This window comes from Phyllobates terribilis, unplaced genomic scaffold, assembly GCF_046119375.1.
Source record: "Phyllobates terribilis strain yellow unplaced genomic scaffold, ASM4611937v1 Scaffold_63__1_contigs__length_7903474, whole genome shotgun sequence".
In the NCBI taxonomy this organism is placed as follows: domain Eukaryota; kingdom Metazoa; phylum Chordata; class Amphibia; order Anura; family Dendrobatidae; genus Phyllobates; species Phyllobates terribilis.
In genome coordinates this window covers 2,945,434-2,970,100 of record NW_027362823.1, presented here as the reverse complement: position 1 = coordinate 2,970,100, position 24,667 = coordinate 2,945,434, and the positions used below count along the sequence as shown (strand labels likewise).

The 24,667-nt window shown below is 44.8% G+C and overlaps 15 non-coding genes and 1 pseudogene across 15 annotated transcripts; all 16 read right to left on the bottom strand.

The window, feature by feature from the left end:
- Positions 1-1,060: 1,060 nt before the first annotated feature.
- LOC141193110 (U2 spliceosomal RNA) lies at positions 1,061-1,251 on the bottom strand. Its single transcript, XR_012266408.1, has one exon. It is a non-coding gene; the product is annotated as a U2 spliceosomal RNA (small nuclear RNA).
- Positions 1,252-2,366: 1,115 nt separating this feature from the next.
- On the bottom strand, positions 2,367-2,553 carry LOC141193152 (U2 spliceosomal RNA). The gene has a single exon (XR_012266446.1). It is a non-coding gene; the product is annotated as a U2 spliceosomal RNA (small nuclear RNA).
- A 787-nt stretch (positions 2,554-3,340) lies between these two features.
- LOC141192639 (U2 spliceosomal RNA) lies at positions 3,341-3,432 on the bottom strand (annotated as a pseudogene).
- Positions 3,433-4,547: 1,115 nt separating this feature from the next.
- On the bottom strand, positions 4,548-4,738 carry LOC141193062 (U2 spliceosomal RNA). Its single transcript, XR_012266360.1, has one exon. It is a non-coding gene; the product is annotated as a U2 spliceosomal RNA (small nuclear RNA).
- Positions 4,739-5,853: 1,115 nt separating this feature from the next.
- Positions 5,854-6,044, bottom strand: LOC141192695 (U2 spliceosomal RNA). Its single transcript, XR_012266005.1, has one exon. It is a non-coding gene; the product is annotated as a U2 spliceosomal RNA (small nuclear RNA).
- A 1,115-nt stretch (positions 6,045-7,159) lies between these two features.
- On the bottom strand, positions 7,160-7,350 carry LOC141192694 (U2 spliceosomal RNA). The gene has a single exon (XR_012266004.1). It is a non-coding gene; the product is annotated as a U2 spliceosomal RNA (small nuclear RNA).
- A 1,115-nt stretch (positions 7,351-8,465) lies between these two features.
- Positions 8,466-8,656, bottom strand: LOC141192693 (U2 spliceosomal RNA). The gene has a single exon (XR_012266003.1). It is a non-coding gene; the product is annotated as a U2 spliceosomal RNA (small nuclear RNA).
- Positions 8,657-9,771: 1,115 nt separating this feature from the next.
- LOC141192692 (U2 spliceosomal RNA) lies at positions 9,772-9,962 on the bottom strand. Its single transcript, XR_012266002.1, has one exon. It is a non-coding gene; the product is annotated as a U2 spliceosomal RNA (small nuclear RNA).
- A 1,115-nt stretch (positions 9,963-11,077) lies between these two features.
- On the bottom strand, positions 11,078-11,268 carry LOC141192691 (U2 spliceosomal RNA). The gene has a single exon (XR_012266001.1). It is a non-coding gene; the product is annotated as a U2 spliceosomal RNA (small nuclear RNA).
- Positions 11,269-12,386: 1,118 nt separating this feature from the next.
- Positions 12,387-12,577, bottom strand: LOC141192689 (U2 spliceosomal RNA). The gene has a single exon (XR_012265999.1). It is a non-coding gene; the product is annotated as a U2 spliceosomal RNA (small nuclear RNA).
- A 1,118-nt stretch (positions 12,578-13,695) lies between these two features.
- On the bottom strand, positions 13,696-13,886 carry LOC141192688 (U2 spliceosomal RNA). Its single transcript, XR_012265998.1, has one exon. It is a non-coding gene; the product is annotated as a U2 spliceosomal RNA (small nuclear RNA).
- A 1,118-nt stretch (positions 13,887-15,004) lies between these two features.
- On the bottom strand, positions 15,005-15,195 carry LOC141192600 (U2 spliceosomal RNA). The gene has a single exon (XR_012265957.1). It is a non-coding gene; the product is annotated as a U2 spliceosomal RNA (small nuclear RNA).
- A 2,953-nt stretch (positions 15,196-18,148) lies between these two features.
- Positions 18,149-18,339, bottom strand: LOC141192687 (U2 spliceosomal RNA). The gene has a single exon (XR_012265997.1). It is a non-coding gene; the product is annotated as a U2 spliceosomal RNA (small nuclear RNA).
- Positions 18,340-19,454: 1,115 nt separating this feature from the next.
- Positions 19,455-19,645, bottom strand: LOC141192686 (U2 spliceosomal RNA). Its single transcript, XR_012265996.1, has one exon. It is a non-coding gene; the product is annotated as a U2 spliceosomal RNA (small nuclear RNA).
- Positions 19,646-20,760: 1,115 nt separating this feature from the next.
- On the bottom strand, positions 20,761-20,951 carry LOC141192685 (U2 spliceosomal RNA). Its single transcript, XR_012265995.1, has one exon. It is a non-coding gene; the product is annotated as a U2 spliceosomal RNA (small nuclear RNA).
- A 1,115-nt stretch (positions 20,952-22,066) lies between these two features.
- Positions 22,067-22,257, bottom strand: LOC141192590 (U2 spliceosomal RNA). Its single transcript, XR_012265951.1, has one exon. It is a non-coding gene; the product is annotated as a U2 spliceosomal RNA (small nuclear RNA).
- Between the last annotated feature and the right edge of the window lie 2,410 nt (positions 22,258-24,667).

Sequence of the window (24,667 nt, the reverse complement as noted above, 5' to 3'; positions counted from 1 at the left end):
GTGGAGATGAGCTCCTGGACTCCCGTTAAGAAGACATGTTGTCAACCTCTAGATCCCTTACATGCCTGCACTTTTCGGCTTGCTGCTGCTGCAATCCACGCGTTTTAGATCTGCATAACTCCACCTCTTTAAACACAGCACCTTCACCCCCTGCTGTTCCCACCCGCCTCAACACCATTGGAAGGGAGGAGAACCAATTAAGGCGGGGGGTGGGGTGGAACGAGCAGCTGTCTACCCTTAGCAGGAGGGCTCCTGATTACATACCTCTCCTGCTGCTGCTGCTGCTGGCTGTACAGCAGCAGACTGAAGGTGGCTGCTGCTGTGCACAGGTATATAAAGGCTCAGAGCCTATTATGACACGCGCAGCCAGCGTTCCATTGCCACATTCCATCTACTGCAGGCAGGATACCTGGCTGGCTGAATGTCGCTGAGAAGCTCACAGAGACCGCCATAAGCAACAGTTTAACAGAATGCCACAGACTAATCAACCAAACTTTTTGGGTTGGGTTCTCTTTTATAGTCTGCAGGCATTAAATGAAAGAAGTCAGTGTTCCAGCAGAAGGAGACAACGTTTCAGAAAAGGCATTGTAGCAAACCAAAAAAGAAATTTTAAGCGCAGCAGAGTAACCAGCGCACATACCTGTTAGCTCAGGTGAGTTTAAAAGGCTGCTGTTGATAACAAGGGCATTTGCTAAATAGATGGTGTGTGTGCAACAATATACTGAAAGGTCAATTATATTGTGCAGCTTATCTCACCACCTGTAGTTATTTAGGTGAAAGCTCCAAAATGCTTGCCTAATATGTCTGTTTATCCAAAAGGAAGTAAAAAGGGAGAGCTAGAAAGATAGCATTGCATCACATTACATGGCAATGCAATGCACAGTTGCTGAAGTTGAACCAAAATGAGCTTGTAATCTGGCTTCTGCAACTTTGAACATGAAAAATCCAATGAGGAGAAGAAAAGCAAAGCCAAAGAGTCCATCCCAAAATCCGACAAACAAGCAAAATGAACAAAAAACATTGAATTCAATTCTTTCTGATTTTAGAAACTGCATTAAAGAAGGGGTGCACCGGTCCTGGAGATACTGCAATAACAGGTCAATGCGTGGAGTGGACAGAGCAAGCTCTTTTTCCATCTCCCTGTTCTAAAAATCCATTTAATATATGGTCCCCAGATAGGGGACGTATCAGATATTAAACTGATAAGAACAGATACTACACTTGATCTTAGCCAAAAGGCCGAGAAGCAATAACCAGAATTGGTTTCAAACTACGGAGCCACCCAAGGATCCTGAAAAGTCCATTTGTGGAGATGAGCTCCTGGACTCCCGTTAAGAAGACATGTTGTCAACCTCTAGATCCCTTACATGCCTGCACTTTTCGGCTTGCTGCTGCTGCAATCCACGCGTTTTAGATCTGCATAACTCCACCTCTTTAAACACAGCACCTTCACCCCCTGCTGTTCCCACCCGCCTCAACACCGTTGGAAGGGAGGAGAACCAATTAAGGCGGGGGGTGGGGTGGAACGAGCAGCTGTCTACCCTTAGCAGGAGGGCTCCTGATTACATACCTCTCCTGCTGCTGCTGCTGCTGGCTGTCCAGCAGCAGACTGAAGGTGGCTGCTGCTGTGCACAGGTATATAAAGGCTCAGAGCCTATTATGACACGCGCAGCCAGCGTTCCATTGCCACATTCCATCTACTGCAGGCAGGATACCTGGCTGGCTGAATGTCGCTGAGAAGCTCACAGAGACCGCCATAAGCAACAGTTTAACAGAATGTCACAGACTAATCAACCAAACTTTTTGGGTTGGGTTCTCTTTTATAGTCTGCAGGCATTAAATGAAAGAAGTCAGTGTTCCAGCAGAAGGAGACAACGTTTCAGAAAAGGCATTGTAGCAAACCAAAAAAGAAATTTTAAGCGCAGCAGAGTAACCAGCGCACATACCTGTTAGCTCAGGTGAGTTTAAAAGGCTGCTGTTGATAACAAGGGCATTTGCTAAATAGATGGTGTGTGTGCAACAATATACTGAAAGGTCAATTATATTGTGCAGCTTATCTCACCACCTGTAGTTATTTAGGTGAAAGCTCCAAAATGCTTGCCTAATATGTCTGTTTATCCAAAAGGAAGTAAAAAGGGAGAGCTAGAAAGATAGCATTGCATCACATTACATGGCAATGCAATGCACAGTTGCTGAAGTTGAACCAAAATGAGCTTGTAATCTGGCTTCTGCAACTTTGAACATGAAAAATCCAATGAGGAGAAGAAAAGCAAAGCCAAAGAGTCCATCCCAAAATCCGACAAACAAGCAAAATGAACAAAAAACATTGAATTCAATACTTTCTGATTTTAGAAACTGCATTAAAGAAGGGGTGCACCGGTCCTGGAGATACTGCAATACCAGGTCAATGCGTGGAGTGGACAGAGCAAGCTCTTTTTCCATCTCCCTGTTCTAAAAATCCATTTAATATATGGTCCCCAGATAGGGGACGTATCAGATATTAAACTGATAAGAACAGATTTTTTTTTTTTTGGCGAAAGCCCGAATTCGTGTACAAAACCCGAGTGCGCTTAAAAAAGTGACAAGTGCCACAAAAAAAGTGCACTAGGATGCTGGTCTTCATGAAACCCTCTCCAAAAGGAGAAGGGTCCCCCAAACCATTCCCCGTCCCTCCGAGCCAAAAGGCCACAGCGAGGAACAGGGACAAAAAGCCACCTCCAGCAGAAGCCAGAGGCGACCCAATCTTACCACCAGCACCTGCCCGAGTTCTCACCCGAGCAAGGCACTGGGAGCCAAAGACTGTGCTCCCCTCCCGAAAGAGGGGAGCCAACAACGCTCTCCTCCCGAAAGAGGAGAGCCAGGGGGGTTCAGGGGGGAGCGGAACCTGATGGCCACACACTCCCCCCCTAGACCTGCCAAGAGAGGAACCCGTAAGGGAACCGCATCCCGACAAAATCCTAGTAGGACGTGACACACGTGAATAAGTGGACACACAGTGACAAAGAAATTAAATAAATAGTGAAGGTTTCACAGTATAATACTGCCCGGACCTTCGACCGGGAATTGAAAAATTCCCCATCCTAAGGCCAGAAGGCCCGGAATAAGGGTGTGTGCGAAGAAAGAAAATTTGAAGTGCTTGTGCAAATGTGCCATAAACTCAAGTGGGGTTCCCAATCCCAGTGAGTTAAGGCACCCCAGGGTCACCACTCCTGGGGCACTTCACACTTCGGGCTTTCGATCTTCCCCGGCCCAATGGCGTCGATCCTGGGGGGCCATGCTTTCCACCAGATGACTATATTAGCCACCTGGCGTACTAACAAGCGCCTAAACCCCAGTGTGCATAATGTATCAATCTACTAGGGCGGCCAACATCCAAAACCGCCTTTTCGAAAGATACTACACTTGATCTTAGCCAAAAGGCCGAGAAGCGATAACCAGAATTGGTTTCAAACTACGGAGCCACCCAAGGATCCTGAAAAGTCCATTTGTGGAGATGAGCTCCTGGACTCCCGTTAAGAAGACATGTTGTCAACCTCTAGATCCCTTACATGCCTGCACTGTTCGGCTTGCTGCTGCTGCAATCCACGCGTTTTAGATCTGCATAACTCCACCTCTTTAAACACAGCACCTTCACCCCCTGCTGTTCCCACCCGCCTCAACACCGTTGGAAGGGAGGAGAACCAATTAAGGCGGGGGGTGGGGTGGAACGAGCAGCTGTCTACCCTTAGCAGGAGGGCTCCTGATTACATACCTCTCCTGCTGCTGCTGCTGCTGGCTGTCCAGCAGCAGACTGAAGGTGGCTGCTGCTGTGCACAGGTATATAAAGGCTCAGAGCCTATTATGACACGCGCAGCCAGCGTTCCATTGCCACATTCCATCTACTGCAGGCAGGATACCTGGCTGGCTGAATGTCGCTGAGAAGCTCACAGAGACCGCCATAAGCAACAGTTTAACAGAATGCCACAGACTAATCAACCAAACTTTTTGGGTTGGGTTCTCTTTTATAGTCTGCAGGCATTAAATGAAAGAAGTCAGTGTTCCAGCAGAAGGAGACAACGTTTCAGAAAAGGCATTGTAGCAAACCAAAAAAGAAATTTTAAGCGCAGCAGAGTAACCAGCGCACATACCTGTTAGCTCAGGTGAGTTTAAAAGGCTGCTGTTGATAACAAGGGCATTTGCTAAATAGATGGTGTGTGTGCAACAATATACTGAAAGGTCAATTATATTGTGCAGCTTATCTCACCACCTGTAGTTATTTAGGTGAAAGCTCCAAAATGCTTGCCTAATATGTCTGTTTATCCAAAAGGAAGTAAAAAGGGAGAGCTAGAAAGATAGCATTGCATCACATTACATGGCAATGCAATGCACAGTTGCTGAAGTTGAACCAAAATGAGCTTGTAATCTGGCTTCTGCAACTTTGAACATGAAAAATCCAATGAGGAGAAGAAAAGCAAAGCCAAAGAGTCCATCCCAAAATCCGACAAACAAGCAAAATGAACAAAAAACATTGAATTCAATTCTTTCTGATTTTAGAAACTGCATTAAAGAAGGGGTGCACCGGTCCTGGAGATACTGCAATACCAGGTCAATGCGTGGAGTGGACAGAGCAAGCTCTTTTTCCATCTCCCTGTTCTAAAAATCCATTTAATATATGATCCCCAGATAGGGGACGTATCAGATATTAAACTGATAAGAACAGATACTACACTTGATCTTAGCCAAAAGGCCGAGAAGCGATAACCAGAATTGGTTTCAAACTACGGAGCCACCCAAGGATCCTGAAAAGTCCATTTGTGGAGATGAGCTCCTGGACTCCCGTTAAGAAGACATGTTGTCAACCTCTAGATCCCTTACATGCCTGCACTTTTCGGCTTGCTGCTGCTGCAATCCACGCGTTTTAGATCTGCATAACTCCACCTCTTTAAACACAGCACCTTCACCCCCTGCTGTTCCCACCCGCCTCAACACCGTTGGAAGGGAGGAGAACCAATTAAGGCGGGGGGTGGGGTGGAACGAGCAGCTGTCTATCCTTAGCAGGAGGGCTCCTGATTACATACCTCTCCTGCTGCTGCTGCTGCTGGCTGTCCAGCAGCAGACTGAAGGTGGCTGCTGCTGTGCACAGGTATATAAAGGCTCAGAGCCTATTATGACACGCGCAGCCAGCGTTCCATTGCCACATTCCATCTACTGCAGGCAGGATACCTGGCTGGCTGAATGTCGCTGAGAAGCTCACAGAGACCGCCATAAGCAACAGTTTAACAGAATGCCACAGACTAATCAACCAAACTTTTTGGGTTGGGTTCTCTTTTATAGTCTGCAGGCATTAAATGAAAGAAGTCAGTGTTCCAGCAGAAGGAGACAACGTTTCAGAAAAGGCATTGTAGCAAACCAAAAAAGAAATTTTAAGCGCAGCAGAGTAACCAGCGCACATACCTGTTAGCTCAGGTGAGTTTAAAAGGCTGCTGTTGATAACAAGGGCATTTGCTAAATAGATGGTGTGTGTGCAACAATATACTGAAAGGTCAATTATATTGTGCAGCTTATCTCACCACCTGTAGTTATTTAGGTGAAAGCTCCAAAATGCTTGCCTAATATGTCTGTTTATCCAAAAGGAAGTAAAAAGGGAGAGCTAGAAAGATAGCATTGCATCACATTACATGGCAATGCAATGCACAGTTGCTGAAGTTGAACCAAAATGAGCTTGTAATCTGGCTTCTGCAACTTTGAACATGAAAAATCCAATGAGGAGAAGAAAAGCAAAGCCAAAGAGTCCATCCCAAAATCCGACAAACAAGCAAAATGAACAAAAAACATTGAATTCAATTCTTTCTGATTTTAGAAACTGCATTAAAGAAGGGGTGCACCGGTCCTGGAGATACTGCAATACCAGGTCAATGCGTGGAGTGGACAGAGCAAGCTCTTTTTCCATCTCCCTGTTCTAAAAATCCATTTAATATATGGTCCCCAGATAGGGGACGTATCAGATATTAAACTGATAAGAACAGATACTACACTTGATCTTAGCCAAAAGGCCGAGAAGCGATAACCAGAATTGGTTTCAAACTACGGAGCCACCCAAGGATCCTGAAAAGTCCATTTGTGGAGATGAGCTCCTGGACTCCCGTTAAGAAGACATGTTGTCAACCTCTAGATCCCTTACATGCCTGCACTTTTCGGCTTGCTGCTGCTGCAATCCACGCGTTTTAGATCTGCATAACTCCACCTCTTTAAACACAGCACCTTCACCCCCTGCTGTTCCCACCCGCCTCAACACCGTTGGAAGGGAGGAGAACCAATTAAGGCGGGGGGTGGGGTGGAACGAGCAGCTGTCTACCCTTAGCAGGAGGGCTCCTGATTACATACCTCTCCTGCTGCTGCTGCTGCTGGCTGTCCAGCAGCAGACTGAAGGTGGCTGCTGCTGTGCACAGGTATATAAAGGCTCAGAGCCTATTATGACACGCGCAGCCAGCGTTCCATTGCCACATTCCATCTACTGCAGGCAGGATACCTGGCTGGCTGAATGTCGCTGAGAAGCTCACAGAGACCGCCATAAGCAACAGTTTAACAGAATGCCACAGACTAATCAACCAAACTTTTTGGGTTGGGTTCTCTTTTATAGTCTGCAGGCATTAAATGAAAGAAGTCAGTGTTCCAGCAGAAGGAGACAACGTTTCAGAAAAGGCATTGTAGCAAACCAAAAAAGAAATTTTAAGCGCAGCAGAGTAACCAGCGCACATACCTGTTAGCTCAGGTGAGTTTAAAAGGCTGCTGTTGATAACAAGGGCATTTGCTAAATAGATGGTGTGTGTGCAACAATATACTGAAAGGTCAATTATATTGTGCAGCTTATCTCACCACCTGTAGTTATTTAGGTGAAAGCTCCAAAATGCTTGCCTAATATGTCTGTTTATCCAAAAGGAAGTAAAAAGGGAGAGCTAGAAAGATAGCATTGCATCACATTACATGGCAATGCAATGCACAGTTGCTGAAGTTGAACCAAAATGAGCTTGTAATCTGGCTTCTGCAACTTTGAACATGAAAAATCCAATGAGGAGAAGAAAAGCAAAGCCAAAGAGTCCATCCCAAAATCCGACAAACAAGCAAAATGAACAAAAAACATTGAATTCAATTCTTTCTGATTTTAGAAACTGCATTAAAGAAGGGGTGCACCGGTCCTGGAGATACTGCAATACCAGGTCAATGCGTGGAGTGGACAGAGCAAGCTCTTTTTCCATCTCCCTGTTCTAAAAATCCATTTAATATATGGTCCCCAGATAGGGGACGTATCAGATATTAAACTGATAAGAACAGATACTACACTTGATCTTAGCCAAAAGGCCGAGAAGCGATAACCAGAATTGGTTTCAAACTACGGAGCCACCCAAGGATCCTGAAAAGTCCATTTGTGGAGATGAGCTCCTGGACTCCCGTTAAGAAGACATGTTGTCAACCTCTAGATCCCTTACATGCCTGCACTTTTCGGCTTGCTGCTGCTGCAATCCACGCGTTTTAGATCTGCATAACTCCACCTCTTTAAACACAGCACCTTCACCCCCTGCTGTTCCCACCCGCCTCAACACCGTTGGAAGGGAGGAGAACCAATTAAGGCGGGGGGTGGGGTGGAACGAGCAGCTGTCTACCCTTAGCAGGAGGGCTCCTGATTACATACCTCTCCTGCTGCTGCTGCTGCTGGCTGTCCAGCAGCAGACTGAAGGTGGCTGCTGCTGTGCACAGGTATATAAAGGCTCAGAGCCTATTATGACACGCGCAGCCAGCGTTCCATTGCCACATTCCATCTACTGCAGGCAGGATACCTGGCTGGCTGAATGTCGCTGAGAAGCTCACAGAGACCGCCATAAGCAACAGTTTAACAGAATGCCACAGACTAATCAACCAAACTTTTTGGGTTGGGTTCTCTTTTATAGTCTGCAGGCATTAAATGAAAGAAGTCAGTGTTCCAGCAGAAGGAGACAACGTTTCAGAAAAGGCATTGTAGCAAACCAAAAAAGAAATTTTAAGCGCAGCAGAGTAACCAGCGCACATACCTGTTAGCTCAGGTGAGTTTAAAAGGCTGCTGTTGATAACAAGGGCATTTGCTAAATAGATGGTGTGTGTGCAACAATATACTGAGAGGTCAATTATATTGTGCAGCTTATCTCACCACCTGTAGTTATTTAGGTGAAAGCTCCAAAATGCTTGCCTAATATGTCTGTTTATCCAAAAGGAAGTAAAAAGGGAGAGCTAGAAAGATAGCATTGCATCACATTACATGGCAATGCAATGCACAGTTGCTGAAGTTGAACCAAAATGAGCTTGTAATCTGGCTTCTGCAACTTTGAACATGAAAAATCCAATGAGGAGAAGAAAAGCAAAGCCAAAGAGTCCATCCCAAAATCCGACAAACAAGCAAAATGAACAAAAAACATTGAATTCAATTCTTTCTGATTTTGAAAACTGCATTAAAGAAGGGGTGCACCGGTCCTGGAGATACTGCAATACCAGGTCAATGCGTGGAGTGGACAGAGCAAGCTCTTTTTCCATCTCCCTGTTCTAAAAATCCATTTAATATATGGTCCCCAGATAGGGGACGTATCAGATATTAAACTGATAAGAACAGATACTACACTTGATCTTAGCCAAAAGGCCGAGAAGCGATAACCAGAATTGGTTTCAAACTACGGAGCCACCCAAGGATCCTGAAAAGTCCATTTGTGGAGATGAGCTCCTGGACTCCCGTTAAGAAGACATGTTGTCAACCTCTAGATCCCTTACATGGCTGCACTTTTCGGCTTGCTGCTGCTGCAATCCACGCGTTTTAGATCTGCATAACTCCACCTCTTTAAACACAGCACCTTCACCCCCTGCTGTTCCCACCCGCCTCAACACCGTTGGAAGGGAGGAGAACCAATTAAGGCGGGGGGTGGGGTGGAACGAGCAGCTGTCTACCCTTAGCAGGAGGGCTCCTGATTACATACCTCTCCTGCTGCTGCTGCTGCTGGCTGTCCAGCAGCAGACTGAAGGTGGCTGCTGCTGTGCACAGGTATATAAACGCTCAGAGCCTATTATGACACGCGCAGCCAGCGTTCCATTGCCACATTCCATCTACTGCAGGCAGGATACCTGGCTGGCTGAATGTCGCTGAGAAGCTCACAGAGACCGCCATAAGCAACAGTTTAACAGAATGCCACAGACTAATCAACCAAACTTTTTGGGTTGGGTTCTCTTTTATAGTCTGCAGGCATTAAATGAAAGAAGTCAGTGTTCCAGCAGAAGGAGACAACGTTTCAGAAAAGGCATTGTAGCAAACCAAAAAAGAAATTTTAAGCGCAGCAGAGTAACCAGCGCACATACCTGTTAGCTCAGGTGAGTTTAAAAGGCTGCTGTTGATAACAAGGGCATTTGCTAAATAGATGGTGTGTGTGCAACAATATACTGAAAGGTCAATTATATTGTGCAGCTTATCTCACCACCTGTAGTTATTTAGGTGAAAGCTCCAAAATGCTTGCCTAATATGTCTGTTTATCCAAAAGGAAGTAAAAAGGGAGAGCTAGAAAGATAGCATTGCATCACATTACATGGCAATGCAATGCACAGTTGCTGAAGTTGAACCAAAATGAGCTTGTAATCTGGCTTCTGCAACTTTGAACATGAAAAATCCAATGAGGAGAAGAAAAGCAAAGCCAAAGAGTCCATCCCAAAATCCGACAAACAAGCAAAATGAACAAAAAACATTGAATTCAATTCTTTCTGATTTTAGAAACTGCATTAAAGAAGGGGTGCACCGGTCCTGGAGATACTGCAATACCAGGTCAATGCGTGGAGTGGACAGAGCAAGCTCTTTTTCCATCTCCCTGTTCTAAAAATCCATTTAATATATGGTCCCCAGATAGGGGACGTATCAGATATTAAACTGATAAGAACAGATACTACACTTGATCTTAGCCAAAAGGCCGAGAAGCGATAACCAGAATTGGTTTCAAACTACGGAGCCACCCAAGGATCCTGAAAAGTCCATTTGTGGAGATGAGCTCCTGGACTCCCGTTAAGAAGACATGTTGTCAACCTCTAGATCCCTTACATGCCTGCACTTTTCGGCTTGCTGCTGCTGCAATCCACGCGTTTTAGATCTGCATAACTCCACCTCTTTAAACACAGCACCTTCACCCCCTGCTGTTCCCACCCGCCTCAACACCGTTGGAAGGGAGGAGAACCAATTAAGGCGGGGGGTGGGGTGGAACGAGCAGCTGTCTACCCTTAGCAGGAGGGCTCCTGATTACATACCTCTCCTGCTGCTGCTGCTGCTGGCTGTCCAGCAGCAGACTGAAGGTGGCTGCTGCTGTGCACAGGTATATAAAGGCTCAGAGCCTATTATGACACGCGCAGCCAGCGTTCCATTGCCACATTCCATCTACTGCAGGCAGGATACCTGGCTGGCTGAATGTCGCTGAGAAGCTCACAGAGACCGCCATAAGCAACAGTTTAACAGAATGCCACAGACTAATCAACCAAACTTTTTGGGTTGGGTTCTCTTTTATAGTCTGCAGGCATTAAATGAAAGAAGTCAGTGTTCCAGCAGAAGGAGACAACGTTTCAGAAAAGGCATTGTAGCAAACCAAAAAAGAAATTTTAAGCGCAGCAGAGTAACCAGCGCACATACCTGTTAGCTCAGGTGAGTTTAAAAGGCTGCTGTTGATAACAAGGGCATTTGCTAAATAGATGGTGTGTGTGCAACAATATACTGAAAGGTCAATTATATTGTGCAGCTTATCTCACCACCTGTAGTTATTTAGGTGAAAGCTCCAAAATGCTTGCCTAATATGTCTGTTTATCCAAAAGGAAGTAAAAAGGGAGAGCTAGAAAGATAGCATTGCATCACATTACATGGCAATGCAATGCACAGTTGCTGAAGTTGAACCAAAATGAGCTTGTAATCTGGCTTCTGCAACTTTGAACATGAAAAATCCAATGAGGAGAAGAAAAGCAAAGCCAAAGAGTCCATCCCAAAATCCGACAAACAAGCAAAATGAACAAAAAACATTGAATTCAATTCTTTCTGATTTTAGAAACTGCATTAAAGAAGGGGTGCACCGGTCCTGGAGATACTGCAATACCAGGTCAATGCGTGGAGTGGACAGAGCAAGCTCTTTTTCCATCTCCCTGTTCTAAAAATCCATTTAATATATGGTCCCCAGATAGGGGACGTATCAGATATTAAACTGATAAGAACAGATACTACACTTGATCTTAGCCAAAAGGCCGAGAAGCGATAACCAGAATTGGTTTCAAACTACGGAGCCACCCAAGGATCCTGAAAAGTCCATTTGTGGAGATGAGCTCCTGGACTCCCGTTAAGAAGACATGTTGTCAACCTCTAGATCCCTTACATGCCTGCACTTTTCGGCTTGCTGCTGCTGCAATCCACGCGTTTTAGATCTGCATAACTCCACCTCTTTAAACACAGCACCTTCACCCCCTGCTGTTCCCACCCGCCTCAACACCGTTGGAAGGGAGGAGAACCAATTAAGGCGGGGGGTGGGGTGGAACGAGCAGCTGTCTACCCTTAGCAGGAGGGCTCCTGATTACATACCTCTCCTGCTGCTGCTGCTGCTGCTGGCTGTCCAGCAGCAGACTGAAGGTGGCTGCTGCTGTGCACAGGTATATAAAGGCTCAGAGCCTATTATGACACGCGCAGCCAGCGTTCCATTGCCACATTCCATCTACTGCAGGCAGGATACCTGGCTGGCTGAATGTCGCTGAGAAGCTCACAGAGACCGCCATAAGCAACAGTTTAACAGAATGCCACAGACTAATCAACCAAACTTTTTGGGTTGGGTTCTCTTTTATAGTCTGCAGGCATTAAATGAAAGAAGTCAGTGTTCCAGCAGAAGGAGACAACGTTTCAGAAAAGGCATTGTAGCAAACCAAAAAAGAAATTTTAAGCGCAGCAGAGTAACCAGCGCACATACCTGTTAGCTCAGGTGAGTTTAAAAGGCTGCTGTTGATAACAAGGGCATTTGCTAAATAGATGGTGTGTGTGCAACAATATACTGAAAGGTCAATTATATTGTGCAGCTTATCTCACCACCTGTAGTTATTTAGGTGAAAGCTCCAAAATGCTTGCCTAATATGTCTGTTTATCCAAAAGGAAGTAAAAAGGGAGAGCTAGAAAGATAGCATTGCATCACATTACATGGCAATGCAATGCACAGTTGCTGAAGTTGAACCAAAATGAGCTTGTAATCTGGCTTCTGCAACTTTGAACATGAAAAATCCAATGAGGAGAAGAAAAGCAAAGCCAAAGAGTCCATCCCAAAATCCGACAAACAAGCAAAATGAACAAAAAACATTGAATTCAATTCTTTCTGATTTTAGAAACTGCATTAAAGAAGGGGTGCACCGGTCCTGGAGATACTGCAATACCAGGTCAATGCGTGGAGTGGACAGAGCAAGCTCTTTTTCCATCTCCCTGTTCTAAAAATCCATTTAATATATGGTCCCCAGATAGGGGACGTATCAGATATTAAACTGATAAGAACAGATACTACACTTGATCTTAGCCAAAAGGCCGAGAAGCGATAACCAGAATTGGTTTCAAACTACGGAGCCACCCAAGGATCCTGAAAAGTCCATTTGTGGAGATGAGCTCCTGGACTCCCGTTAAGAAGACATGTTGTCAACCTCTAGATCCCTTACATGCCTGCACTTTTCGGCTTGCTGCTGCTGCAATCCACGCGTTTTAGATCTGCATAACTCCACCTCTTTAAACACAGCACCTTCACCCCCTGCTGTTCCCACCCGCCTCAACACCGTTGGAAGGGAGGAGAACCAATTAAGGCGGGGGGTGGGGTGGAACGAGCAGCTGTCTACCCTTAGCAGGAGGGCTCCTGATTACATACCTCTCCTGCTGCTGCTGCTGCTGCTGGCTGTCCAGCAGCAGACTGAAGGTGGCTGCTGCTGTGCACAGGTATATAAAGGCTCAGAGCCTATTATGACACGCGCAGCCAGCGTTCCATTGCCACATTCCATCTACTGCAGGCAGGATACCTGGCTGGCTGAATGTCGCTGAGAAGCTCACAGAGACCGCCATAAGCAACAGTTTAACAGAATGCCACAGACTAATCAACCAAACTTTTTGGGTTGGGTTCTCTTTTATAGTCTGCAGGCATTAAATGAAAGAAGTCAGTGTTCCAGCAGAAGGAGACAACGTTTCAGAAAAGGCATTGTAGCAAACCAAAAAAGAAATTTTAAGCGCAGCAGAGTAACCAGCGCACATACCTGTTAGCTCAGGTGAGTTTAAAAGGCTGCTGTTGATAACAAGGGCATTTGCTAAATAGATGGTGTGTGTGCAACAATATACTGAAAGGTCAATTATATTGTGCAGCTTATCTCACCACCTGTAGTTATTTAGGTGAAAGCTCCAAAATGCTTGCCTAATATGTCTGTTTATCCAAAAGGAAGTAAAAAGGGAGAGCTAGAAAGATAGCATTGCATCACATTACATGGCAATGCAATGCACAGTTGCTGAAGTTGAACCAAAATGAGCTTGTAATCTGGCTTCTGCAACTTTGAACATGAAAAATCCAATGAGGAGAAGAAAAGCAAAGCCAAAGAGTCCATCCCAAAATCCGACAAACAAGCAAAATGAACAAAAAACATTGAATTCAATTCTTTCTGATTTTAGAAACTGCATTAAAGAAGGGGTGCACCGGTCCTGGAGATACTGCAATACCAGGTCAATGCGTGGAGTGGACAGAGCAAGCTCTTTTTCCATCTCCCTGTTCTAAAAATCCATTTAATATATGGTCCCCAGATAGGGGACGTATCAGATATTAAACTGATAAGAACAGATACTACACTTGATCTTAGCCAAAAGGCCGAGAAGCGATAACCAGAATTGGTTTCAAACTACGGAGCCACCCAAGGATCCTGAAAAGTCCATTTGTGGAGATGAGCTCCTGGACTCCCGTTAAGAAGACATGTTGTCAACCTCTAGATCCCTTACATGCCTGCACTTTTCGGCTTGCTGCTGCTGCAATCCACGCGTTTTAGATCTGCATAACTCCACCTCTTTAAACACAGCACCTTCACCCCCTGCTGTTCCCACCCGCCTCAACACCGTTGGAAGGGAGGAGAACCAATTAAGGCGGGGGGTGGGGTGGAACGAGCAGCTGTCTACCCTTAGCAGGAGGGCTCCTGATTACATACCTCTCCTGCTGCTGCTGCTGCTGTTGGCTGTCCAGCAGCAGACTGAAGGTGGCTGCTGCTGTGCACAGGTATATAAAGGCTCAGAGCCTATTATGACACGCGCAGCCAGCGTTCCATTGCCACATTCCATCTACTGCAGGCAGGATACCTGGCTGGCTGAATGTCGCTGAGAAGCTCACAGAGACCGCCATAAGCAACAGTTTAACAGAATGCCACAGACTAATCAACCAAACTTTTTGGGTTGGGTTCTCTTTTATAGTCTGCAGGCATTAAATGAAAGAAGTCAGTGTTCCAGCAGAAGGAGACAACGTTTCAGAAAAGGCATTGTAGCAAACCAAAAAAGAAATTTTAAGCGCAGCAGAGTAACCAGCGCACATACCTGTTAGCTCAGGTGAGTTTAAAAGGCTGCTGTTGATAACAAGGGCATTTGCTAAATAGATGGTGTGTGTGCAACAATATACTGAAAGGTCAATTATATTGTGCAGCTTATCTCACCACCTGTAGTTATTTAGGTGAAAGCTCCAAAATGCTTGCCTAATATGTCTGTTTATCCAAAAGGAAGTAAAAAGGGAGAGCTAGAAAGATAGCATTGCATCACATTACATGGCAATGCAATGCACAGTTGCTGAAGTTGAACCAAAATGAGCTTGTAATCTGGCTTCTGCAACTTTGAACATGAAAAATCCAATGAGGAGAAGAAAAGCAAAGCCAAAGAGTCCATCCCAAAATCCGACAAACAAGCAAAATGAACAAAAAACATTGAATTCAATTCTTTCTGATTTTAGAAACTGCATTAAAGAAGGGGTGCACCGGTCCTGGAGATACTGCAATACCAGGTCAATGCGTGGAGTGGACAGAGCAAGCTCTTTTTCCATCTCCCTGTTCTAAAAATCCATTTAATATATGGTCTCCAGATAGGGGACGTATCAGATATTAAACTGATAAGAACAGATTTTTTTTTTTTTTTTTTTTTTTTTTTTCCACTCAGATTGCAAGTCCCATATTTACCATTTCATGCTTTGCAATGATTTCCAAATGGTATTAGGTTGTTATCCATCATTGTGGGTCATATATCCATTTTTCCAATCTTATTTTATATATATACGTTTATATTATCACAATACAGTTATTCCATATTCTTTACATCACAACATTACAATCTTTACCATTACGATTTAAGGCAACATTCCTCTCTTCAGGCCATATGCTGCCAAGGCATTCAAAAGCCTTCCATCCAGAAACCGACCATCCCAAGCTTCTTCTACCTCTTTAGCCAACGACTGAGGTATTCTGTAAGTTGAAAAAAAACGATGCATATCGCTATAAATGTTATTCCACACTTTGCGCCTTAGACTAGCCTGACTCCCCCCTTCACAACTCTCTAGCATTTTCAACACTTCTTGTCTCTCCTCCATCTCCCTCATATTTTTTTCTGAAACATCCTTTGCTTCACTAGAGTCCTTCCCAGATGACAAAACTCCTTCAATTTCTTCTCTGGCTTCACATGCGACATCCTCTCTTTCTTCTTCACTAGTTTCTTCACCCTCCTCCTCCTCTTCCATATTACTTACAGCACCTTCCTTTTCATCCTGACTGGAGGACTCACTTTCCTCCTGATCTTCTGACTCCCTATCCACCTCCACTTCTTCTTCCAAGCTAGTATTTTCAATCTCAACGCCTGTGATATCACTCTCAGTATCTTCTTCCATATGATCACCTTCTTTTCTTATATCTCTTATTTGTTCCTCCTTCTTTTGAGATATGTTCTCTTCCGTTTCATCATGGGGGGCAGCTTCAGACTCTTCTTCATTTCCATCTTCCTTGTCAACTGACTTCTCCTCCCTTTTATTGACAGGACAGCAATCATATAAATGACCACTGCCACCACATAGATTACATTTCTTACTTTTTTCACAATTCTCTGCCTTATGTCCCACTTCTTTACACTTGGCACACCACTGTAATGTACAGGAATCCTTTTCATGGCCATACTGTTTACAACGCCTACAAAACTTCGGCATACCTGTAAAGAACATATCTCCATTAACTGTCCCGATTTTGAATCTGCTTGGTGGGAGTACCACAACACCATCCGAACTTTCCTTGAACTTGACCAGGAACCTCCACCTCGTGGTCCAAAAACCATATCGGTTAAACATTTTGCCAGCAGAACTCACTTTCTCACAGTACCGGGATAAAAAGGTCATGATCTCTTCTTCCAATATGAAAGGACTATACATCCTTATTACTATTAGCCTTTCCTTCCTAGGAAAATGCGACACAAAAAAAACACCTTCAAGTATCGAATCTTCCTTCACTAGATCCATTCTCTTCCAAAAGTCAGAAAAGATATCTTCTGAACAAAAAATAACATCATATATCCCTCTCTTCGGGAACTCCAACATAGACAAAACTTGTTCCATTTGAACTTCCAATAGTCCAAACAAAATCTTCTCTACCAAAAAAAACAAGCCAGACTTCTTCTTCTCTGGATCCAAAAAAATAAACCGCACTGCATTCTTCAGTCTTGCAAAAACTGGGACCTCTTCACAGGTCAGCATATTTGGGCTTCTCCCGTCCATATCTTCACACCAAACGTGGCAAAAATCCTCCTCGCCTACTTAAAAAAAGCAGGCAGGCTGATCGCCCCTCGTTGCCCAGGGACTAATCCGGCTCCCCAAAAGCAGCAAGGGGGTGAAGCCGCACTGCTACATGCAGCGATCCCCCGAGGCCAAGGAGCCGGGTACCCAAGGCACCTCTCAGCCAAGACCAAGGCAGCAACCGGTAGATCACTGCACTTGATCTTAGCCAAAAGGCCGAGAAGCGATAACCAGAATTGGTTTCAAACTACGGAGCCACCCAAGGATCCTGAAAAGTCCATTTGTGGAGATGAGCTCCTGGACTCCCGTTAAGAAGACATGTTGTCAACCTCTAGATCCCTTACATGCCTGCACTTTTCGGCTTGCTGCTGCTGCAATCCACGCGTTTTAGATCTGCATAACTCCACCTCTTTAAACACAGCACCTTCACCCCCTGCTGTTCCCACCCGCCTCAACACCGTTGGAAGGGAGGAGAACCAATTAAGGCGGGGGGTGGGGTGGAACGAGCAGCTGTCTACCCTTAGCAGGAGGGCTCCTGATTACATACCTCTCCTGCTGCTGCTGCTGCTGGCTGTCCAGCAGCAGACTGAAGGTCGCTGCTGCTGTGCACAGGTATATAAAGGCTCAGAGCCTATTATGACACGCGCAGCCAGCGTTCCATTGCCACATTCCATCTACTGCAGGCAGGATACCTGGCTGGCTGAATGTCGCTGAGAAGCTCACAGAGACCGCCATAAGCAACAGTTTAACAGAATGCCACAGACTAATCAACCAAACTTTTTGGGTTGGGTTCTCTTTTATAGTCTGCAGGCATTAAATGAAAGAAGTCAGTGTTCCAGCAGAAGGAGACAACGTTTCAGAAAAGGCATTGTAGCAAACCAAAAAAGAAATTTTAAGCGCAGCAGAGTAACCAGCGCACATACCTGTTAGCTCAGGTGAGTTTAAAAGGCTGCTGTTGATAACAAGGGCATTTGCTAAATAGATGGTGTGTGTGCAACAATATACTGAAAGGTCAATTATATTGTGCAGCTTATCTCACCACCTGTAGTTATTTAGGTGAAAGCTCCAAAATGCTTGCCTAATATGTCTGTTTATCCAAAAGGAAGTAAAAAGGGAGAGCTAGAAAGATAGCATTGCATCACATTACATGGCAATGCAATGCACAGTTGCTGAAGTTGAACCAAAATGAGCTTGTAATCTGGCTTCTGCAACTTTGAACATGAAAAATCCAATGAGGAGAAGAAAAGCAAAGCCAAAGAGTCCATCCCAAAATCCGACAAACAAGCAAAATGAACAAAAAACATTGAATTCAATTCTTTCTGATTTTAGAAACTGCATTAAAGAAGGGGTGCACCGGTCCTGGAGATACTGCAATACCAGGTCAATGCGTGGAGTGGACAGAGCAAGCTCTTTTTCCATCTCCCTGTTCTAAAAATCCATTTAATATATGGTCCCCAGATAGGGGACGTATCAGATATTAAACTGATAAGAACAGATACTACACTTGATCTTAGCCAAAAGGCCGAGAAGCGATAACCAGAATTGGTTTCAAACTACGGAGCCACCCAAGGATCCTGAAAAGTCCATTTGTGGAGATGAGCTCCTGGACTCCCGTTAAGAAGACATGTTGTCAACCTCTAGATCCCTTACATGCCTGCACTTTTCGGCTTGCTGCTGCTGCAATCCACGCGTTTTAGATCTGCATAACTCCACCTCTTTAAACACAGCACCTTCACCCCCTGCTGTTCCCACCCGCCTCAACACTGTTGGAAGGGAGGAGAACCAATTAAGGCGGGGGGTGGGGTGGAACGAGCAGCTGTCTACCCTTAGCAGGAGGGCTCCTGATTACATACCTCTCCTGCTGCTGCTGCTGCTGGCTGTCCAGCAGCAGACTGAAGGTGGCTGCTGCTGTGCACAGGTATATAAAGGCTCAGAGCCTATTATGACACGCGCAGCCAGCGTTCCATTGCCACATTCCATCTACTGCAGGCAGGATACCTGGCTGGCTGAATGTCGCTGAGAAGCTCACAGAGACCGCCATAAGCAACAGTTTAACAGAATGCCACAGACTAATCAACCAAACTTTTTGGGTTGGGTTCTCTTTTATAGTCTGCAGGCATTAAATGAAAGAAGTCAGTGTTCCAGCAGAAGGAGACAACGTTTCAGAAAAGGCATTGTAGCAAACCAAAAAAGAAATTTTAAGCGCAGCAGAGTAACCAGCGCACATACCTGTTAGCTCAGGTGAGTTTAAAAGGCTGCTGTTGATAACAAGGGCATTTGCTAAATAGATGGTGTGTGTGCAACAATATACTGAAAGGTCAATTATATTGTGCAGCTTATCTCACCACCTGTAGTTATTTAGGTGAAAGCTCCAAAATGCTTGCCTAATATGTCTGTTTATCCAAAAGGAAGTAAAAAGGGAGAGCTAGAAAGATAGCATTGCATCACATTACATGGCAATGCAATGCACAGTTGCTGAAGTTGAACCAAAATGAGCTTGTAATCTGGCTTCTGCAACTTTGAACATGAAAAATCCAATGAGGAGAAGAAAAGCAAAGCCAAAGAGTCCATCCCAAAATCCGACAAACAAGCAAAATGAACAAAAAACATTGAATTCAATTCTTTCTGATTTTAGAAACTGCATTAAAGAAGGGGTGCACCGGTCCTGGAGATACTGCAATACCAGGTCAATGCGTGGAGTGGACAGAGCAAGCTCTTTTTCCATCTCCCTGTTCTAAAAATCCATTTAATATATGGTCCCCAGATAGGGGACGTATCAGATATTAAACTGATAAGAACAGATACTACACTTGATCTTAGCCAAAAGGCCGAGAAGCGATAACCAGAATTGGTTTCAAACTACGGAGCCACCCAAGGATCCTGAAAAGTCCATTTGTGGAGATGAGCTCCTGGACTCCCGTTAAGAAGACATGTTGTCAACCTCTAGATCCCTTACATGCCTGCACTTTTCGGCTTGCTGCTGCTGCAATCCACGCGTTTTAGATCTGCATAACTCCACCTCTTTAAACACAGCACCTTCACCCCCTGCTGTTCCCACCCGCCTCAACACCGTTGGAAGGGAGGAGAACCAATTAAGGCGGGGGGTGGGGTGGAACGAGCAGCTGTCTACCCTTAGCAGGAGGGCTCCTGATTACATACCTCTCCTGCTGCTGCTGCTGCTGGCTGTCCAGCAGCAGACTGAAGGTGGCTGCTGCTGTGCACAGGTATATAAAGGCTCAGAGCCTATTATGACACGCGCAGCCAGCGTTCCATTGCCACATTCCATCTACTGCAGGCAGGATACCTGGCTGTCTGAATGTCGCTGAGAAGCTCACAGAGACCGCCATAAGCAACAGTTTAACAGAATGCCACAGACTAATCAACCAAACTTTTTGGGTTGGGTTCTCTTTTATAGTCTGCAGGCATTAAATGAAAGAAGTCAGTGTTCCAGCAGAAGGAGACAACGTTTCAGAAAAGGCATTGTAGCAAACCAAAAAAGAAATTTTAAGCGCAGCAGAGTAACCAGCGCACATACCTGTTAGCTCAGGTGAGTTTAAAAGGCTGCTGTTGATAACAAGGGCATTTGCTAAATAGATGGTGTGTGTGCAACAATATACTGAAAGGTCAATTATATTGTGCAGCTTATCTCACCACCTGTAGTTATTTAGGTGAAAGCTCCAAAATGCTTGCCTAATATGTCTGTTTATCCAAAAGGAAGTAAAAAGGGAGAGCTAGAAAGATAGCATTGCATCACATTACATGGCAATGCAATGCACAGTTGCTGAAGTTGAACCAAAATGAGCTTGTAATCTGGCTTCTGCAACTTTGAACATGAAAAATCCAATGAGGAGAAGAAAAGCAAAGCCAAAGAGTCCATCCCAAAATCCGACAAACAAGCAAAATGAACAAAAAACATTGAATTCAATTCTTTCTGATTTTAGAAACTGCATTAAAGAAGGGGTGCACCGGTCCTGGAGATACTGCAATACCAGGTCAATGCGTGGAGTGGACAGAGCAAGCTCTTTTTCCATCTCCCTGTTCTAAAAATCCATTTAATATATGGTCCCCAGATAGGGGACGTATCAGATATTAAACTGATAAGAACAGATACTACACTTGATCTTAGCCAAAAGGCCGAGAAGCGATAACCAGAATTGGTTTCAAACTACGGAGCCACCCAAGGATCCTGAAAAGTCCATTTGTGGAGATGAGCTCCTGGACTCCCGTTAAGAAGACATGTTGTCAACCTCTAGATCCCTTACATGCCTGCACTTTTCGGCTTGCTGCTGCTGCAATCCACGCGTTTTAGATCTGCATAACTCCACCTCTTTAAACACAGCACCTTCACCCCCTGCTGTTCCCACCCGCCTCAACACCGTTGGAAGGGAGGAGAACCAATTAAGGCGGGGGGTGGGGTGGAACGAGCAGCTGTCTACCCTTAGCAGGAGGGCTCCTGATTACATACCTCTCCTGCTGCTGCTGCTGCTGGCTGTCCAGCAGCAGACTGAAGGTGGCTGCTGCTGTGCACAGGTATATAAAGGCTCAGAGCCTATTATGACACGCGCAGCCAGCGTTCCATTGCCACATTCCATCTACTGCAGGCAGGATACCTGGCTGGCTGAATGTCGCTGAGAAGCTCACAGAGACCGCCATAAGCAACAGTTTAACAGAATGCCACAGACTAATCAACCAAACTTTTTGGGTTGGGTTCTCTTTTATAGTCTGCAGGCATTAAATGAAAGAAGTCAGTGTTCCAGCAGAAGGAGACAACGTTTCAGAAAAGGCATTGTAGCAAACCAAAAAAGAAATTTTAAGCGCAGCAGAGTAACCAGCGCACATACCTGTTAGCTCAGGTGAGTTTAAAAGGCTGCTGTTGATAACAAGGGCATTTGCTAAATAGATGGTGTGTGTGCAACAATATACTGAAAGGTCAATTATATTGTGCAGCTTATCTCACCACCTGTAGTTATTTAGGTGAAAGCTCCAAAATGCTTGCCTAATATGTCTGTTTATCCAAAAGGAAGTAAAAAGGGAGAGCTAGAAAGCTAGCATTGCATCACATTACATGGCAATGCAATGCACAGTTGCTGAAGTTGAACCAAAATGAGCTTGTAATCTGGCTTCTGCAACTTTGAACATGAAAAATCCAATGAGGAGAAGAAAAGCAAAGCCAAAGAGTCCATCCCAAAATCCGACAAACAAGCAAAATGAACAAAAAACATTGAATTCAATTCTTTCTGATTTTAGAAACTGCATTAAAGAAGGGGTGCACCGGTCCTGGAGATACTGCAATACCAGGTCAATGCGTGGAGTGGACAGAGCAAGCTCTTTTTCCATCTCCCTGTTCTAAAAATCCATTTAATATATGGTCCCCAGATAGGGGACGTATCAGATATTAAACTGATAAGAACAGATTTTTTTTTTTTTTTTTTTTTTTTTTTTCCACTCAGATTGCAAGTCCCATATTTACCATTTCATGCTTTGCAATGATTTCCAAATGGTATTAGGTTGTTATCCATCATTGTGGGTCATATATCCATTTTTCCAATCTTATTTTATATATATACGTTTATATTATCACAATACAGTTATTCCATATTCTTTACATCACAACATTACAATCTTTACCATTACGATTTAAGGCAACATTCCTCTCTTCAGGCCATATGCTGCCAAGGCATTCAAAAGCCTTCCATCCAGAAACCGACCATCCCAAGCTTCTTCTACCTCTTTAGCCAACGACTGAGGTATTCTGTAAGTTGAAAAAAAACGATGCATATCGCTATAAATGTTATTCCACACTTTGCGCCTTAGACTAGCCTGACTCCCCCCTTCACAACTCTCTAGCATTTTCAACACTTCTTGTCTCTCCTCCATCTCCCTCATATTTTTTTCTGAAACATCCTTTGCTTCACTAGAGTCCTTCCCAGATGACAAAACTCCTTCAATTTCTTCTCTGGCTTCACATGCGACATCCTCTCTTTCTTCTTCACTAGTTTCTTCACCCTCCTCCTCCTCTTCCATATTACTTACAGCACCTTCCTTTTCATCCTGACTGGAGGACTCACTTTCCTCCTGATCTTCTGACTCCCTATCCACCTCCACTTCTTCTTCCAAGCTAGTATTTTCAATCTCAACGCCTGTGATATCACTCTCAGTATCTTCTTCCATATGATCACCTTCTTTTCTTATATCTCTTATTTGTTCCTCCTTCTTTTGAGATATGTTCTCTTCCGTTTCATCATGGGGGGCAGCTTCAGACTCTTCTTCATTTCCATCTTCCTTGTCAACTGACTTCTCCTCCCTTTTATTGACAGGACAGCAATCATATAAATGACCACTGCCACCACATAGATTACATTTCTTACTTTTTTCACAATTCTCTGCCTTATGTCCCACTTCTTTACACTTGGCACACCACTGTAATGTACAGGAATCCTTTTCATGGCCATACTGTTTACAACGCCTACAAAACTTCGGCATACCTGTAAAGAACATATCTCCATTAACTGTCCCGATTTTGAATCTGCTTGGTGGGAGTACCACAACACCATCCGAACTTTCCTTGAACTTGACCAGGAACCTCCACCTCGTGGTCCAAAAACCATATCGGTTAAACATTTTGCCAGCAGAACTCACTTTCTCACAGTACCGGGATAAAAAGGTCATGATCTCTTCTTCCAATATGAAAGGACTATACATCCTTATTACTATTAGCCTTTCCTTCCTAGGAAAATGCGACACAAAAAAAACACCTTCAAGTATCGAATCTTCCTTCACTAGATCCATTCTCTTCCAAAAGTCAGAAAAGATATCTTCTGAACAAAAAATAACATCATATATCCCTCTCTTCGGGAACTCCAACATAGACAAAACTTGTTCCATTTGAACTTCCAATAGTCCAAACAAAATCTTCTCTACCAAAAAAAACAAGCCAGACTTCTTCTTCTCTGGATCCAAAAAAATAAACCGCACTGCATTCTTCAGTCTTGCAAAAACTGGGACCTCTTCACAGGTCAGCATATTTGGGCTTCTCCCGTCCATATCTTCACACCAAACGTGGCAAAAATCCTCCTCGCCTACTTAAAAAAAGCAGGCAGGCTGATCGCCCCTCGTTGCCCAGGGACTAATCCGGCTCCCCAAAAGCAGCAAGGGGGTGAAGCCGCACTGCTACATGCAGCGATCCCCCGAGGCCAAGGAGCCGGGTACCCAAGGCACCTCTCAGCCAAGACCAAGGCAGCAACCGGTAGATCACTGCACTTGATCTTAGCCAAAAGGCCGAGAAGCGATAACCAGAATTGGTTTCAAACTACGGAGCCACCCAAGGATCCTGAAAAGTCCATTTGTGGAGATGAGCTCCTGGACTCCCGTTAAGAAGACATGTTGTCAACCTCTAGATCCCTTACATGCCTGCACTTTTCGGCTTGCTGCTGCTGCAATCCACGCGTTTTAGATCTGCATAACTCCACCTCTTTAAACACAGCACCTTCACCCCCTGCTGTTCCCACCCGCCTCAACACCGTTGGAAGGGAGGAGAACCAATTAAGGCGGGGGGTGGGGTGGAACGAGCAGCTGTCTACCCTTAGCAGGAGGGCTCCTGATTACATACCTCTCCTGCTGCTGCTGCTGCTGGCTGTCCAGCAGCAGACTGAAGGTCGCTGCTGCTGTGCACAGGTATATAAAGGCTCAGAGCCTATTATGACACGCGCAGCCAGCGTTCCATTGCCACATTCCATCTACTGCAGGCAGGATACCTGGCTGGCTGAATGTCGCTGAGAAGCTCACAGAGACCGCCATAAGCAACAGTTTAACAGAATGCCACAGACTAATCAACCAAACTTTTTGGGTTGGGTTCTCTTTTA